Genomic DNA, 19354 nt, shown 5'->3' with positions numbered 1-19354 from the left:
TGGTGCTAAAAAATTCTGGATGTTCAAACATATTAGGTGACCATTTTCTCACAGTTTTTCACACATTATCATCTTATTTATGGTTATTTGACTGTTTTGTTTGAATATGGTTAAATAATAATTAAATAAACTGTTACTTAACCATTTTTTAACTGTTACTTAACCATCTAACAGTGCTCTATTTCAACAGATTCGGAATATTGACCCTCAAACTAAAGAGAGAGTCACGAACGCGATCAAAAGTTTGTAATTTATATTGAACATTATCTCCTATATTTGTCTCCTATATTACATTTTTCTTTTGAACCAGTTTATGTTTACAAAGTTGTGCACACCGTTATAAAACTCTTTTACCCATAGATGTTTGCAAGATTTAATTGCTTGTAAAACAATATTTTTATTGTGCTTATAATATATATGATAAGAAAGATGATCAAATAATGAATAAAAATGCAACTTTTTTTTACACTGCATTAAATGAAATATCCCAGATAAAAATTTGTGAATCGGATTGCATCTGATAATTAATTGTTATTATCTGTGAACTATTTAAGCGATTTACTTCAATTATCAAAATCCATCATGTAGAAAAAAGAAACATCTCAGTTAGCAATAAGAAAACAGTTTCACTTAGTATTTCATAATTTTAAAAATGTATATTAAAACTATAATTATCTTTCGATTCCAAGTTGGGAAATTAGAAGTAAAAGGTTTTAAAATTTGTGCAGTTAGTTCCAATGATATGACGGAAAATTAAGAAATCAAAAAATAACTTTATTTTTTTCTAACTTGCGTTGAATATCCTAACCGAACTATTAAAAACCAAACGTTATAGATTAATTATTATTTTGCATAGGTGCAGGAGGTGCATATTACTTTCAAATAAAAGGAGAGGCACTTCTCTCCTTTAATTCGAAGGTTAAGATTCCGAATTCTTCAGATAATCGGTTAATCATTCATAAGAAGTATTTTTTTTCAAAATGATATTAAAATTAATTATTCATCTGTACTAATTTATCAGAATATATCAAATAGGCTTTTAAAACCTTCTAAGAATGTGTAAAACCGATCATTAGAACAAAAGTTGTTGTAAGCTTATAACTTTCGCACATTGAACAAGTTGTATTTAATAAATACATATTAGTAATCTGGACAAGTATCTCATTTAGACTTGAGAGATTCCTGTTTAGCAGAAATTCAATTTAAAGACACTCTAAGCTGCTTCCGTAATATGTTGCCTCTCATTAAATAAAGCTTATAGAAGTTTGGAAGAAACTTCAGTTTATGTATTCGTAGGTGTTTCCTGCTTTAAATTAAATCAGTAGAATTCAGAAACTCTGTGAATATTGACTTTCATCTTATGGGCAAGAATTATTTAGAAGGAATACGGTTTTGTGTGTGAGATTACGTTCGACGACGTTGCTATGTTATCGGGTTAGCATAATCAGCAAAAGAGATTTATTAAAAATGCTAGTCACTGTAAAACTGTGATGTAATATCTCTCCGAATTTGATGCTGAATATACCTGAAAATTGTGTGAATGGACACATTTTTTTCAAGTTAACAAAAAATTAAGTAATAAATGCATGCAATTGCTGTAAGCAATAAATGTATGAAATTGCTGGTTCTTTCTTTTTCTTGTCTCGTAAAAATAACTTAACGGATTCGTATGCGTATCATACCTAAGTGTAATTATAAATTTTAGTGTAACTAAATGACAAAAATGGTATTTGGTGGCGGCTATTTTACATCAAATAGTGTAAAGAATATTCAAGGTGTTTTACAGCACCAGGAACTCTCCTTTGATTTTAGCATAGAGCAATGTCTTCCAAAGTGTGGTGCGCGCACCCCCAAGGGTAAGGGAACATTTTCACGGGGGAAAGCGTTCTTATGCGAAATATCTTGCAACAAACGAAAATTTCAAAAAATTTTATTTAAAAACAAAGCAAGACATGAAAATTTACGATTACGTACTTTTCTATTGGCTATTTTTTGCAGAGTTAACAGTTAATAATTAGTGGTGTCAACAGCGAGTTGGGAATTTTAACTTTTGTGCAATTTTTTGTTCTAGTAAAAGAGACATTCATTTTTTTATTAGTAGTACACAGCGTTACGAAAAAATTAGAAAGGGTACACAAAAGTCATAAGTTTGGGAAACACTGGCTTAGAGGAATACTTAGTGTAACACCATATTTGTGCAAAATAGTTATCACCATATTTGCTGCTCAGATTCAGGATTTTTTTTTAACCAGAAATGTCATTCACCCTATAAGGAGTATTTCGAATTTGTGTTGAAACATAATATCCTTACCATAGTATATAATTCAGTGCAGCACTGCTATGACCTTCATAAAACTTACATACTTCTGAATTTCTAAAAATGTATAATAATGAAAAAATGGTGTTTCTAAAATTTAAAATTACTGTAAAAAGATCCGCAAATCAGGAATTATATTGATGTCTCTTATTTATAAAGAAATAATATTTAAAAGGGTTCGAAAGCGAAAAAGTAAATAAAATTTGGATAAAAAAAAACGCATTCATGGAATAGTTTCATAACATTTCTACTTTGGCTCTTGAATGAAACATGAAGAACAAAGTGACATTTTGAGTGATAGTTTATTTTATAGTGATAGTTTGCAAGTTATGTAAAATTCAAACTTTAGCTGAGGAACTATCCGTCTAGACTTTGATATTCGCTGAAAATATCTTTAAGAAAAACGCATACCGATTGTTTTGGTTTTGTCCAGAAACCAGCAATCACTTTGGCCCCCCTCACCGAATTTAAATTCTTTGTTTGCAGTTTTTTAATATTAAAAAATCAAAAAGTATTAAAAAATAACCTACTGAAAAAAAATTTAATTAGCTTTATCTAGCATGGGTAATTATCATAAAATAACTTAATTTGTGAATTGTTGATGACAAAAGGGTCATTTTTTGCATAGATATAACCGGGCCATAAATTATTTTAATAGACTAGATAAACTCTAGGTTTCTACGGGGTGAAGGATTTGGCCCTTCGGCCAACCCTTTTCATTTAACCAGACTTGGGTAAATCAAGAGGCAAGTTTTTCAGAGTTTTTTCAATTGGTTTTGACCCATATAAACTGTAAGTCTAAGTATGACTTAGTATATATGTGTCAATTTCTCGCATAAAGTACAGTATTCAATAAGTACCGTATTCTATGAGAGTTAGAAATACGTTTATGTATTTTTTTTGCTTGTTCAAAATATTCACAGATTTTCCACGGAACTGTTGATCACGCAGTGATTCATATGCATTTACATCGCGATTCATAATGTTTGTCTGTGTGAAGGGTGGTTACTTATTATTCACATTAATTTCAAGTAAAAATTTAAGTTAACCAAAATAAAAATTAAGTGTAAATTACATAATTAATAAGCATTTTATCAAATAACTAGATATCTATCCCATACAAACTGTGTCACTTTAGCATTTCTTTTTTTTTTTCTTTCATTTCAGTATGTTTAATGTATTTATAACAATAAATATTCAGTAGCAAAAATTGTAATAGGAACTGCAAGGAGTCCCAAAACTCACGTAAGAAATAAATTTGAGAGGAAACAGAGGTTTGATATTCAAAAATGTGAATTTGTATTGACTCCTAATATATACAGCATAGGGAAATGAAGCAACGGAGGGACATTGCTGCCCTTTTGTAGAAATGTATAATGACTTTTTTACATACGTATGACTCAGTTTCTTTGATATAACACTCCATTTCATCTTTCAAAATCTGAGTTACTTTGAGCTAGTTGTCATTAAGCTTATACTTTAAGAAAACCTCGCAGAAATAGTTTAACATCATTGAATCGCATGATCTCAACAGCCAATTCTGATCTCCAAAAGGAGATATTAAATTACCAGAAATTGGCACAATCACGCTTAAAACATTACTGAAAAATAAAAACATGAGTTTTTTTCTGTGTGTGTAGTGTTCCATTTTACATAACCATCACTCTGTTCATTTGGTGTTCGTTGTGTGTAGTGTTCCATTTTAAATAGCCTTCATTCTGTTTATTTGGTGTTCTGGGTGTGTAGTGTGCCGTTTTAAATAGCCATCACTTCGTTCATTTGATGTTCGGTGTGTGTTGTGTTCCATTTTAAATAGCCATAACTCTGTTTATTTGATGCTCGGTGTGTGTTGTGTTCCATTTAAAATAGCCTACACTTTGTTCATTTGGCTTTCGGTGTGTGTAATGTTCCATTTAGTAGACACCACTTTCTTAATTTTTTTCGTCGCCATCATTTTACGGCACAAATTGCGCAAATACAATAGAATAATTGATTTTTCAAAAAGAATTTCAAATGTTTTTACCTTAAATACTTAAATAAAATAAAAATATATAAAACTATTTGTTTTATAACATGAAGAAAATGTATTAAGCAATCTAAAAGTGCTAAGACTATAAGTCAAACATCTTTCACTATCTCATTCTATTTAAAATTTATCGCTTACGCGAAAGGGATATTCCCTCCAAAAATAGTGTGCCATATTAATATAGTAACTATATAACATTAATTTTAATACCTTGATATTTATTAGCCTGTGTATAGTAGAATGCAATTAAGCATAACATTTAAGTCTGCTGACTCGTATTAAATCAACCAATCTACGTCAATCAACGATAACATTAATTTAAACTGAGTATCTGCGCAATGCATAGGTTAGAAAAGCGTCTGAATTCCTGAGCAGAAATTAAAGGGAAATTCTTTCTCGTAGAAGTAAAAAGAATTATTCATATCAACGAAATTTTATGCGCGCAGTTAACGCGAATTAAGTGATGAAATAATATTCACGCTATTCATATAAACTAGCTAACAAGTTCTATTCAAGATATTATTTAGAATTTGGACTGAATTATGAGATGTGCATGAACAACTTTAATTAAATTGTCAGTAAAATGCTAATGATAAATAAAATATAAAGTGGTATATTTTATCAATGTAAGAATATTATTACAGAAAAATCAAATTATTAGTTAACTATAATTTTTTCAAACTTTAAATAGATAGAAGGATTCTTTTTAACTGATTTTTTAAATCATAGGATTATAAACATATTGATTCTAGGATTAAATATTATTTTAAATGCACTACATATAATCTTGATCTTTTTCTCATCTTTCATAACTGTTTGGAATTTCTAAGCTGTATTTGAATCAATGAGAGCTGCTTGATATCCCGCCAAATAAAATTTGCACTCTTCCTTGTGTGTTCTGAAAGCAGAAACCGAACGCCAAATAGATATTTACAAAAATTTTTCCATCTATATGGACGTTATTGATCATAGACCAATTGAAAGAAGTATTGAAATGGTATCTTCGATTTGTCCATGCGGTGAATTTACCGATTCAATAATCGAAGACCAACTGATCGAAATACACATTTCTCTTCCTTCAAAACAAATATGCAAATAACCAGCGTTACTTTTTGCTTGTAACCAGCTTTATTTTTTGTTATAAGTGTGTATTTTCACATCTGTAAATATTTTTGAAAGCATGATACCTGACGTCGTAATATTCCAAACTACAATTTTGTAATAAATAGTTTCATATAAACAAAGTTCGAAATAAACAAATATAGTTTTTTTATACCTTGCTCTTCACACTCTGAAAAAGAAGTATGGTCAAAACTACCAGTATATGGTAACATTTATCTTGTTTCTACCTCTATCAGAACACCAAAAAACTCGCTAATTTTTACGGGAGGGCTCTAGTAATTATTTTGGTAAAATCAACAATTAAATATGGTTTTATAATTGGCGAGAAAGTTTGACAAATTTGATACTACTAGACTTCAAACTAGACTTCACAATTTGTACTTTACATTGAGGAAAAAGTATTCTCAACACTACCGGAATGTGGTATAATTTACCACATTTCTAACTCTATCGGAGTAGCAAAGAGTTCGGTTATTTTAACCAAAGTGCTTTGGCAATGAATTTAGTAAAATTAATAATGAAATATGGTTTTATAATATGCGATAAAATTTGGTTAGTTTTTAATTTATCATGATACCTGAAAGCATATAATGAAAACCATTTATTTCATGTAAATTTATTTTTCAGTGTGGTAAAAGGAATTATAATTAAAGAAAACAGAATTTCAAATAGACCTTTACCATATGAATGGAAAAATTACCAAATGAACAATTTAATTACCGTATGTTTTGCTTTATTAACCAGAATTGTGGTTTTGTTCACCAGATATGTCATTACCACACAGTATGATAATTTTACCACAATTTTTTTCTCCGTCCAGGAATTTACTTTTAAAAATTATGTTTCTTTAAAAAATAACGGACATTATAATATAATCGAGGATATTATATCAAACATAGAATATAAATTTAAAAAAAAGGCGTGTAAGTTAGAAGAAAAACGACAGTAAGTTTCGAAAGTATTCTAAAATAGTTAAAACTAATTGATTTGCTTGAAACAAGTTTAATCCAGTTTGCTAGTTCCAGAAAAACTAAAACTTTTTGTTTTTTACTCTCTTGCAGCCAATTCTCCATACAAATTAACATAAACTTTTAACAATTAATGTCCCTGCTCATTAGCACAAATGGTATTTTTAATGATGTACATTGATGAAGTTTTATCATAAAGGAAGTATTTACACCGAAGATAATAGCAACATCTACCAGAAGCTAGTTAATTAATTGAAACAAATCAAAATATACATCAATCAAATCTCATTATGACACATCATTAAGTGAAACATCCTATAACAGTTTTTATTGGATCAATATTAATCTTCCGTTTACAAAATGCCCAACATGTTTTTAAGAGTTAAAGCATTTAAATATTAAATGCTTTTTAATACCTCGTTAATATTTTATAAAATTTAGATTACTATCAGTATGTATGTAAGCTGTTCATAATGTATTTAATTAAGTGAAAATTCGCATCTTGTAATATCATTAGAAGTTTTATTTAATAAGGGAAAAGTTATGAATTTTTTCTTGTAAATTTATTTTCCATGGCTCTATTTGGTTAAATGGCTCTTTTTATTTTGCTTCTTAAAAATAAAAATGTTTTTTTAAATGGTGAATTTGATTGTTTTTTTCTTCTTATATATCTTTTTTGCATCTTTTTAACGGAATAATTATTTTCTTTCTAATTATATTTATAATTTTCAATTAGGTTTAATTATAATACTCATTGGAAATATATTTTTAAATTAGAAGGAATTTATTACGAAAGTAAATAAAAAATATGTAGGCATATTTGAATGCTAACTGTTATATAAATAAATGCAAAAGTATATTTTGAAAAAATTTCATTTCAAATTCAAATAGATTTTTGTTTTGTACAAGGACGTATATTAAAAATATTTATGTTCCTTTTTAAGTGTAAGAGTAGCATTTTTAACAACTTCATAAAGTGAATGACAATGACTGATTTTGGTAATATCATTTCATATTTTTGCGTATTTGAAAAAATTTGTTTCTTAATTAATCAAATTTTGTACTTTATTTATAACTAACTGGGAAAAATAATTTTCATTAATACAAGTATAAAAAAAGTTATAAATCTGATTTCTCTCACAAATTATTAGTTAATAAACAAATATAGAATTAACATTAAGTGCAAAACTTGATATTTAAAAATAACTATTAAAATAACTATGTATAACATGTGAAAAGTAGGATGTTTAATTATGTTATTATACATTTTACAGGAATTCACCTTTTTCAAAGACTTCTACGACTTCGTTTTTTCAAAAACAATAACATTAAAAATGTTATAATAACAAAATATTATTCTCGTAGTTCGTAACGTAAGGCATTGAACTCAATAATAACATTAAATTAAACAAAAACATTTATATAACTTATTTTTTTATAATATAATTTGAATTTATAATATAAATCGCATTGACAACTCTCCCCCCCCCCCAAAAAAAAAGAAAAGATAAAGAAAAAAAGGAATCGGAGTAAAATTGGTAATTTGAACGAGACCAACATTTAGACACAATTTTTGTAAATAGTAAAACGTATTTAAGCATTTCATTTTATAATAATATTTAGATGTGTTTTTGTAAAAGAGTTACCGTTTATATGAGTAGCTCTTAATAATTTACTAAATAGCTCTAAATATTTTCATGTGATATTACTAAACACTAAGGTTACAAGCATTAATACTTTTTAACGAAATAACTTGCATCATTTTACAGCACGGATTAAAATTTTAACATTTTTCCTACCATATACCTATATTTTCCAAATATATTTCAATCTTAGCATTGCAGGTATTTAATTTTATATGGTTGAAAAAAAATATTTTTATCTATAAATACAAAAGGTTTTTAATAGTTTAAGTCAGTCAACTTAATTTAGTTTAGCTTTTAAAGTCTTTCCAAAAATAGTATTTTTAAAACACGATTGTTTCACATTATGTACATATTCCTATTTTCGATAAAAAGCGCTACTTCTGTTTCGTAGTTATTAGTAATTCGTAGTAATTTCGTAGTAGAGCAAAATAGGAATAGAGTAACTCACGGGCAAAGTATGTGTTTTGCAGCGATTTAGAGAAGCAAAATACGGAAATATGCACAAAAGCAGACAGCTGCCCATAATATTTTTTTATTATGATTTGCTCATAATATAAGCATCATACGTTGATAACACAAAAAAACTTTCAACGTATGATGCTTATATTATGAGCAAATATTGTTGATAATTTACCGAAAAAGGCATTAATTTTCAGTTGCACTGTTAAAATTTTCATTCTAAAGTCATGGTAAAATAACTGGCAGCTGTCTGTTCATCCGATTAACCGTAAAGTTTACGGTGAAGAATATTTTTCTCCTTTATGGTTTTGAAGCTATTTACAAAAAGCATGGTTATAAAACCACGAAAACAAAACTATACTGTTTTTTTTTTTTTTAAATTTACAACTAGCATTTTTAGAAAACGTAAAAAAAAATTATTATTTAACTAGACATAGGAGCTCGGCTTTTCGTAAGGTATCGGGCATTGGAGAGTGTCGGACACTGAAAATTCTTCACGTGTTGAGGGAAATGGAGGAAATATCGTGGTGTCAACACTAGGATTCGAACTCCAGTTCTGCCGGTTATGAGATTGACAGATATGCCCGCTCGGCTACGATACGTACGCAGTTGAAAAGAACTATGTAGATTCATTAGGTTTGGTGCGATAAAATTCTGGTTGTTTAACCGTATTAGTTGAAAGCAGTTAATAAACAGTTTTTCTCAAACTTAAAAGTTTGATTACCATTTTATTTACGGTTATTTGACTGTTTTGATTAAATATGGTGAAATAACCATTCTATAAATTATTATTTAACCATTTTTTTCCGAGAAATTTCTAGCAGTGTATACCGATGAGGTATTCTTTAAAAATTTGGCTAAATAATTCAATAAAATCATTAGATTATAGTCTCTATACTATATTCTATACTAAAAAGAATAAATCATTTGTGAAGAAGAACCGTAAATAAATACCACAAAAATATAAATAGTAATAGTGCCAAAAACGTATGCAAAAATTATTCCAACGTTAAACGGGAATTGCATACGGGTATTCTTTGAAATGAGTTCAATTGGTGTAGCAAAAAAACACGTTTTAACATAACGTAAAAATATGGCTCTGTATAACTATTATTATATGTGTTATGTGTTACCATTTATTTATAACTGGTGCTAATTATAATAAATAATTAATGAATTGAATTTAAAAAACAACTTAATAACAGATTCTTTTGAGTATAAAAAAATATCAGTGTAATAATTTTGCACTAATATGCATTATTTAGTTTATTGATTAATTTTTATAGATTATGTAGTAATTAATTTGCATGATTTTTGTTTTTTGTACTCGTTAATTTTTGTGCACTGAGACAAAAAGTATTGTCAAACTACCGGAATATGGTGACATTTCTAGCGTTTCTGACTCTATGAGGACAACAAAAGGCTCGGTAATTTTTACCAAAGAACTTTCATCTTGGTAATATTAACAAAAAAATAAGGTTTTATAATCTGAGAAAAAATTTGGTTAATGTAGTAAAACTTGGTAATTTTATATTGATTACTCAGAGCATGGCATGAAAAACAATTTGTTCTGCTAAATTTTGTTTTTCAGATAGTATTTTTTTACTAAATGCGTAGTAATATGAACTATAGTTTTGAAAACCAGAATTTCCTGTATACTGGTAGCATATTAACGGAAAAATTATCTAATGGATGGTTTAAATATCCTATATTTTAGTTTTTACAGCTGGAATTGTTCTTTTTTGTTTGTTTTTTTTGGTGTTTTTTTGTTGTTTTTTTACCAGAAATGCCACTACCATACAATGCGGTAATTTTAGCAGATTTTTTTCTCTGTATGGTTGTTTTTATTTTTTAGCCTCGTCAATGATAGTTCTATGGGTGTATTTAATAATTTAGCTGCACTAGCTAACTTAGTGTTAAATAATTGCTAATGTGGTATACCATATAACAGAGGAATCTGGTTAAAAGTAATATGCACAAGTGAAAGAGTCCTCACGTGTAAATGCCACATTCTAACTATTAGTAGTACATTATCAATTCACCGCAACTTAAAAAAAAAAAATTTAAAAAAGAAAAAACATGGAGTAGTTTTTTGAGTGTATCGGAGAGTGCTTGGATCGGGCAAAAAGCATATCGGAGAGTACTCGGATCGTAAAATTAAGCATATCGGAGAAAACTTGAATCGGAAAAAACCATATGGGAGAGTACTCGGAACGGCAAAAAAGCATATTGAAGATTTATTTTGGTTAAATGCAAAACGCAAAGGAAAATTATAGTGATTCAATAAAAAACATATTGGGCAGTTACTTTTGGTCAATTAAAATGCGAATCAGGCAGCTTATTTAGGTCGTTAAAATACTTATTGGATAGTTAATTTGGGGGAATAAAGAAGGGTATCGGACATTTATTAGGAGCAAGGCTAGGGAATAAATAGTAGTACTAGATTTTAGTTTAAAAAAGTTTCGAAATGCTTTGTTTTAGCATTATTTTAAAACGTTTACACATTTTTCATTTTTATTCAAGAAGTTAATCTTAAAAATTATTTTAACAAAAAAATAAAAACTGCTCAATAAAATCTCTAATTTATTTATAGTGAAAATATGTAAGTACCGATTTCAATGAATATATTAATATTTATTCGATACATTTTGCCAAAGAATTTTTAAATTTAGAAATGCATAGCTAAGCAAATATTAAAATTTAATATGCAATGTTTCTTTAAAAAATAACTATTGAAGCATTGCGACTGGAAACACCTGTTACCAAATTCGATGAAAGAAATATTTTTACTTCCAATATTCTATAGTAAAAAAGAAAACTTCTATTAGCACAAACCTCGAGTAAGCGAACGGTGAAAAATTTCAAGCAGCATCATTTTAAAAGTAACCGATTTAGCATACTTTACCAAGAAAAATGGGAAAATTGCCAAAATGGAGGAAGAAACTTTTATTTTTGAGAATCAATTTCTGTCGAGTAAACTGATTGTGAAAAATATATTTGAAAGAATGTATAAGGAACTTTCAAATCAACAGGCCGTTTCCTTAAAATAATTTCTTGGCTAGCTAAATTTGTTTAAATAGATATCTAGAATGCTTTCGAGAATGTTTTTAATTTACCTTATAGATCAATGTATGTCAAATTTACATAAAATACAAGAATTTCATTTTTCAATTATTTTCTTACTTTGACTAAAAAAAAATTCAGATATTTTTCGATAAAAATAAACTTTCGCTTACTGAATTTTAATTGCTAAAAAAATCAGTTTCATACATAAATATTCTAATGATACTTTTTTAGGTTAAACAAGCATAATGTTTAAAAAGTGAATTCCATCAATATAAAATTAAAAAATTGCATTGTATCAGAAAATGTATTTAGGTTGTTAAAAGCAATATAATGGATTAGTTTTAAATTGAAAATAAATTATTATTTTAAATAAAATAATGAATATTTCAATAATATCAAAAATATTTTTTCAACGCATTGCATTAAATTTTAAAAAAATTAAGTAAAAAAAATTTTGAGAAAAGTTTATTAAAGTGAACTTGAATTAATCTTGAAAACTGAATTCTATCAATATCAAAATCAAAAATTGAAAAATCGCACTGTATCGGAAAATTTCTTTGGATTATTAAAGCAATATATTGCATTAGTTTTAAATTAAAAATAAATTAATATTCTAAATAAAATAATGAATATTTTAATAATATTAAAACTATGTTTTTAACGCATTGCATTAAAAATTTAAGTCAAAACAATTTTGAGAAAAGTGCATTAAAATGTACTTGAAATAATCTCGCATTATCTTCTAATCACTAAATTCTTGAACAATAAAATTAAAGAAATGTAATAAGTGCCAAAAGTTTACTTTAAATACATTCAATAAGTATTTTTTTTAATGTAAATTTAAGTTTTTATAAATATAGAACCTATACAATTATTATTAATCGTTATCACGGTTTAAGAAAGAGATATATTATACATAACTTCCATCAAAAGTCCATAAAATAATAAAAAATATATTTTATATTAAAAATACATGTAGCGAATAACTTTATTTTTTTACAAAAAATAATTTCCATGCGTTTATTAATAATTTAATACATTTGGAGAGTAAAATTTAAAATATATAACTTGGCATAAAATCTTTATACACAAATATTTTATTACAACTCACATAAAAAATCTAAACAGACATTAAAAAACTATTAAAAGCACCTCTAAACTTTAGAAAGTTGCTTTAAGAAAAGAGCGATTAAAAATTCAAAACCATAAACAACTCAGAAAGGAAAACAGACAGCCGCAAAAGTATTTCAACTTAAGCAAGGTAACTAGATTATGAAAAAAGATTTCCGTCCGCAGTCATAAGAAATAGAAATAAAAAATTATCCTGTGCTAAAAACCACAACAAAACACCAAAATAAAAATTCATCCAAAAACGAATAAGATCTCAACACCGATGAAGGTTCTCTTAGTATAGTAAGAGAAGAAGAGTTTGGGTTGCTATACTTATTCCCATTCCCGCATGTCTTCTATTCCTCTTAAAGAACTGGGATGGTTTAACCTTAAAACCTTCTTTAACCTCATCACTCCTTGATAAGTTATTTTGATAAGAAAAAAATTATCAACAACAATAATAACATCCAAAAAAAAAATTCTCACCTGTGGTCAAGGCATGTTTGAAAGATGCAGGACAATATAACTAAGTTATCCATAGATATGCATTCTTTACTTAGAACTCACAGAAAACACGCTCGGGACTCTAGCGAAGAGAGAAGATTCTGAGAGTCGTATATTTAGAGCTGTTTCGGCGCCAAACCCAGCGCCAAATCCCAGGAATCACTCGCCACACTGCCAGGATTTCGGGAGAGAATTATTTCTTCTGAAAAAGTGGAGTTAGTTCTGAAAGAGTAAATCGGTCGGAATAAATTGTTCGAATATTTCATCCAGTAATGTTATTCAAGTTAAATGGAAGAAAAAGTTGCCATAAAATATAACTTACACAATGAAATGGGTATGCTTAAACAAGCATATGGTAGTTTATTTAAATTCTGGTAGAAAAAAGTTATGGTCACTAAAGAACTAAATTATGAGTAAAAATAACGAAAAGCTGTTATTAAGTATTACAATTTTTAAACTAATTCCTTCTGCTCAGTTAATTTCTGCGCCCAATCTTTTAAGACAAAATTTAGTTCAGTATTTATTCGCTATTATGGCAGTGTAAATAAATCGCAAAGTTTTATTAATTTAAAGAAAATACAAATTTTATAAAAAATAATATATATTATTTTTATTTTTGATAAACATTTAGGTTTAAAGCATAAAAATGCTTCGTTAAAATTAATTGTTTCACAATATTTGAACATTTTTTAATTTACTACAGCACAAGTTCAGACATGGGTGCATTGCATAGCTCTTAAAATAAATTTACGAATTCAAACATTTTGTTTTTTCATTTAGCAAAGTAAAAGTTTCTTATTTATATTTTTGCTAAATTTGATCATAGAGAGACTAAAATTTATATTAATTTTAAAAAAAAAATTATAAAATTACTTATTTTAATTTCCTTGCACTTCGATAAGGAAAATTAGAATTTAAAAAAAAAACTTTAAACGTGAATACATTAAAAAATCTGATTTTTTTTAAGACAAAATATTTTCAAAAATCGTTTTGAAATGTACGTTTAAAAACAAATTATAAATGTTAGCGATTTTACAATCCATATTTTAAAGCACACTGTAAAAAATTCCGTATCAAATTACTGTATAAAGAACCGGCACTTTGGGGGCATCTTCCGTAAAATTCATTTTACACTGAAATCCATTTTTACCGTAAAATATTATACCGTAATTTTTTCAGTAATATTTATTTAATTATAATGATTCAGTGATTTCATTGTAATTATTACTGCAAATTTTATGGTAATTATGGTAAAATAACTGTGTAGCAGATTTTTTTGTACCGTAACAAGTTTCGATAAAAAATAAATTTTACGGTAAAAATATTGGCACCTTGAGTAACATTAAGTACCGGCACTATTCACCGTAATTTGATTAGGAATTTTAACAATGCGCAGGATGTTAGAAGATGGTTGGAGCAGTTAAGTTAATAATTTAAAACGATAACAAACAATTGTTAAAAATTCAAACGTTTTAATTTAGTATTTAAAACGATAAGAACAAATTAGGAACAAGAAAGTACAAAAGAACTGCATTAACGACGCGATTTTTTGTTTGACTTTAAAGTTGTATGAAGATTTAAAACTGCACCTTTTAGATATTTGTGACACTATAGTTTCAAAACTGATTGATTTTATTAATAAATTTTATTTCTTTGGCAGTTGTAGTGACTTAAAAAGTGAAGAAAAAACATCAAATTATGGGGTATTCTATAATAATTTATATCCATGTGACAAAAGATTGAATAATATTGTTCTTATCAATATTTTGAACAATATTATTTGCATTTTTAATTACTTATTTAAAAGTTGCTATTTGTAATTATTTGATGTTCAAAAATTTTGTAGAAAGAGCTATTTTAGTATTATTTTCTTTTGAATCTACTTATAAAAATAATATTTCACTTCTTGCACTTAACTCAAAATTTTAAACAATTTTAAATTATATTAGATTTAAAATTTGTAGTACTTGAAACTTGCTATTACGGTATAATAAAAATTTTTTTTAACTACATTAAATTTATACAACTATGATGCTGTCAACAAACATCACGTTTAGTGTTAACATTTCCAATACAAATACATACGCAAAACAAAAAAAAACAAAACAAAAAAAATTAAATATATATATATATATATATATATATATATATATATATATATATATATATATATATATATAAATATAATACATATATTTGTTTATACATATATTCTATATTATACATTTTTAATAAAAAAACATTTTTTAAATTCTAGAAACGCTTTGTTAACTCCTTAGAACGACTAAATATACTTATTCCTTAAGTTAAAATAACTTATTTATGTTTCTAAAAGTCTCATAGAAGATAAAAAGAAAGTTTAAAATACTTTCTAGTGCTATTGTTCGACGATTCGTTTTTTATGCACAAAATAAAATTATCAATGGAGAAAAGATCCACAAAATTCAAGAAATAGCGATTTATTTGTTTAGTTAAATCCAATCTAGATTATTTAATTTAGGTACTTTTTCTATTCGCATTTTTTGGTTCATTTTCTGTTACCTCATTGCTGCTAGTGATATTTGGTACTATATAATGTAATTTAATTTTAATCTTTTAAAAAAAAATTTAAAAAGGACTGCATAATTTGCTATCTTTAACAATTTGTTACTGTAAAATAAACTTGCTGTACAAAAAATAAATAAAAACAACAAAAAAGTGCAGACAATATAAATTTCGAAACATATGAAATATCAGACATGAAAGCTCAAACAAATACAAAATCTGATAAGATTTCTAATACGATACAGCAATAATAAAACAAAAAAGATTGTTCAGAATAAAAATAAGGGATTACTGGAAAATAATCTTTAAATATGTATGAAACTAAGATTAAAAATACTGAGATTCTATTTTTATTCTTTAACGTATTTTTTGAACGAAAAAAAACGAAAGGCGCGAGTTAAATACATTTCTCAGGACAAAGATACCCTTTGTATAAAAAAATTACAATTATTCAAATTATTTCATTATTAGGGAATTGAAATAATTTATTTAAGCTAAGGGAAATAGCATCGATTACTTATTTTTTCTATTTTAATTTCCTTTTTTGTAGAAAAGAAACTGAGAATATTTTTTGAAAGAAAATGCTGAAATCGAGAAATAAAGTAAATAACAAATAAAACCTAATGAAACATTGAAGCTTTCTTTAATGGTAATGGTAATTTGAATTTAATTTTTTTCCATTGAAATATGATTTGATGTTCTAGATTCTTTTAAACTTTTTTAATGGAATTTAGTCAATTGTAATCAACTTAGTTTATGCTGGCAAAAAATAAAATCAAATTCTGTTCAATTTTTTGTTTTATAATTTAAATCTTTTTGATTCTAGTCAAAAATAAAATGTAACTTATAAAAATTTTCAATGATTATAAATAAATTATAAAATTATCTTCTCAAAAATTATTATATAAATAGGAAAAGCAATTTGTGATCTTTATGATATAATAAGCGCATTATTTATAATTAATATATAATATTCTCAGCTAATATTTTTTGTCTTAAAATTTTATTTTCCTACATATTTTTTGTTAATTTATCATATATTAATATTTTAGACTTTTTTTCTTTAGTTTTTTTCTTAGTTTATATTACTTTTATAAGTATTCTAACACATGAATTAGATTAAAAATATTTGTACTGGTTATTATGTATACTTTTAAGTCAGGGCCGGATTTACGTATAAGCTAAATAAGCTGTAGCTTGGGGCCCCCAGATGGCAAGGGCCCCCAGATCCTACTTTTTCCTTCTTTTTTTAAAGTTTTATTTGGAGCTGGAGCCCTATGAAGCCTAAAATAATTTTTTTTTCTTTATTACATTGGCGAACGCTTTTCAAAATCTAATAGAAGTGTTTACAAGTATAAAATAATTGTTACTTTTTTAACCAAAAGAGCAATAAAAAGGCCTTTTGACTGATGAAAATATCCTGTAGCTTTCGTAGCTATCAGTGATGGGAGTAGTCCATGGATCCTTAAAAGCGGTACTCCATGGAGTAGTCAAATAGCCGCCTCAATTTACACTGTGGGAAATATTTTCAGCTCCTTTAAATTGCTGTGGGCTCTTTTGTCCACAGAAACACCCTTTTGTCTGATTTCTGGGCAAAAAATTTCTAGGGCTGTGGGAGAATCTTGTTTAGGGTCACTTTGTTTCGAGATTTCCGTTGTGTCTCATTGTCGTTAAGGAGCTTCTCGTTTAATTTTAACTTTTCTTTTTTACAAAATATATGTTTTCCAATTTATTACAAAATCTTTTTTTCCTTTTAATTGTCCTAAATGTTTTAACTAGCTTAATTGTTTAATTTACTTAATTATTGTAATTGATTTTAATTTGTTATTTTCCAAATTAATCGCGCATGAATCCGTGAACTCCTTTATTTATTTATTTAAATGGTGGGCCACCATTCAGTTCCCTCTTTGACAAATCCTGCCAAAATTCTGCCAAAATTCTTGATTTGGTTTATTTTGGATGAAATTGAGATAACAGATGTGGTAATTTTACTTACTGCTAATAGACAGAAGCAACATGTGATATTGCTTGATAGAGCATTGAAATCAAGTGATCATCAGCTAAGCAAATGTTTAAATATATATGTAAAAAATATTGTTCAAACCTCCTGTCTGACCGAATTTTCCATGTATCCCCGAAATATGAATTATGTTTAATTTGTAAAATATGATATTTCGTACACAAAATTCATTTATTTAGTTAGCTTATGCTTTTATTGCTTATTGATCATACTTGTTTCTATTTTTAACTCCCTGATTTTCTTTGTTATTATGTGCTTAAAGTTAATAGGGCATCCAAATTTTTTAATTTATAAGGATTTCAAATTTTTAAAGCAAAGTCGAAATAACTTCTTAAAATTGCAAATTGAAACTATTTATAAAATTTTTGCAGATTTGTTTTTATTTTAAATCTGTGCATTTAATTTAATAAAATAAAAACAAATAAAAAATAAGTTTAAAATTATAAATAAATGGCTAGATAAAATATAAAACCGTGTTGTCAAGGAAAAGGAACATATCTTTTAAACAATTTGAGTATTAATAAATTATTTAAAAATAAACAATTTTAAAAGGTAGAAAAGTTTTTTGATTTGTTTAAAAGGCAAATTTTGTCCCATCATTTGATCACTATTTAATATCTGTTTCTTAGAAGCAGTAGGTCGCGTGTGGGTGTGTGGATGATGTAAGTAAAAGAGGCATACAAAAAAAGCCAATTTAACTTCAGTTAATGCCCTCGATATTATATTTTTAAACTCCTCGCAAAAATGTAGTAAAAAGTTATACAAATTAATTGTAGCAAACAAATTGATATTAAGTAAGAACGAATCAAAAATGATATCGAAATATGCTGAATCACTAATGAGACAGGCGGGATGAAAGACATCGAAACCAATTTGATTAAATAGAAAAACTAGAAAGTGTTTCAAAAATCCGGACATGTATCAGGCTTCAATATTTTTTTTACTGCCACAACATTTATCAGGGACAATTCGTTAGATTTCAATACGGGTTTTTCTTTAATTAAATATTAACTAATATTTGTCTTTCCAAGCTTTTCATTCTGTAATAACGAATGTCAAGCATTTAAAGTATCCAGTTCAAGAATGTCAAGTATCCAAATAACTTCATTTATTAAATTTAAAAAAAATAATAATAATAAATAAATATCCGCAAGGCAGGTGTGTATATTTGGGGCTGATGATTATGAAATCTAACACAAAACTGTGAGATCGCGGGTTCTATTCCAGCTGATGACAGTTTTTAATTATTATTTCTTAATACTGAAAAATGCATTTCTTATTTTTTTTTAAAATATGCATGTTAAAAACTAATAATTTAACAAGTATTTAAAAAACTAGAAAGCTACACCCCCTGTTTTATTTTGCACTTTATGGTTGCTTCTGATTAATCATTGCAGATTAAGAGGAAAAACGGTTTATTTCCATCTTTTTATTCTACAAAAATTACGATTGAATTTCTATTTACATTTTCAAAATGACTAAAATTTGGCAAATCAATAAAATTGGTACCTCCTGCAGAGTTATTACCCAGTGAAGATGGACTCAGGGGCACTGAGTTCGAATCCCAGTGTT

The 19354-nt window shown here is 26.8% G+C and overlaps 1 protein-coding gene across 5 annotated transcripts in view; it reads right to left on the bottom strand.

The window, feature by feature from the left end:
• LOC107452633 (sodium/calcium exchanger 3) overlaps window positions 1-13435 on the bottom strand; it is a 257682-nt gene extending 244247 nt beyond the window's left edge. For 2 of the 5 annotated variants that reach the window (XM_016069177.4, XM_016069197.4), the window contains exon 1: window positions 13201-13435. The gene's annotated coding sequence lies outside the window, so the exon portion shown is untranslated. The remainder of the gene's footprint in view (window positions 1-13200) is intronic. The other 3 variants (XM_016069183.4, XM_071188152.2, XM_071188150.2) reach the window with 2 other exon arrangements.
• Between the last annotated feature and the right edge of the window lie 5919 nt (window positions 13436-19354).

Source organism: Parasteatoda tepidariorum, chromosome 12 (assembly GCF_982258835.1).
Source record: "Parasteatoda tepidariorum strain Cologne lab strain chromosome 12, Ptep-v5.0, whole genome shotgun sequence".
Lineage (NCBI taxonomy): Eukaryota > Metazoa > Arthropoda > Arachnida > Araneae > Theridiidae > Parasteatoda > Parasteatoda tepidariorum.
The sequence above is the reverse complement of the archived record's forward strand: the minus strand, read 5'-3'. Positions and strand labels throughout refer to the sequence as shown.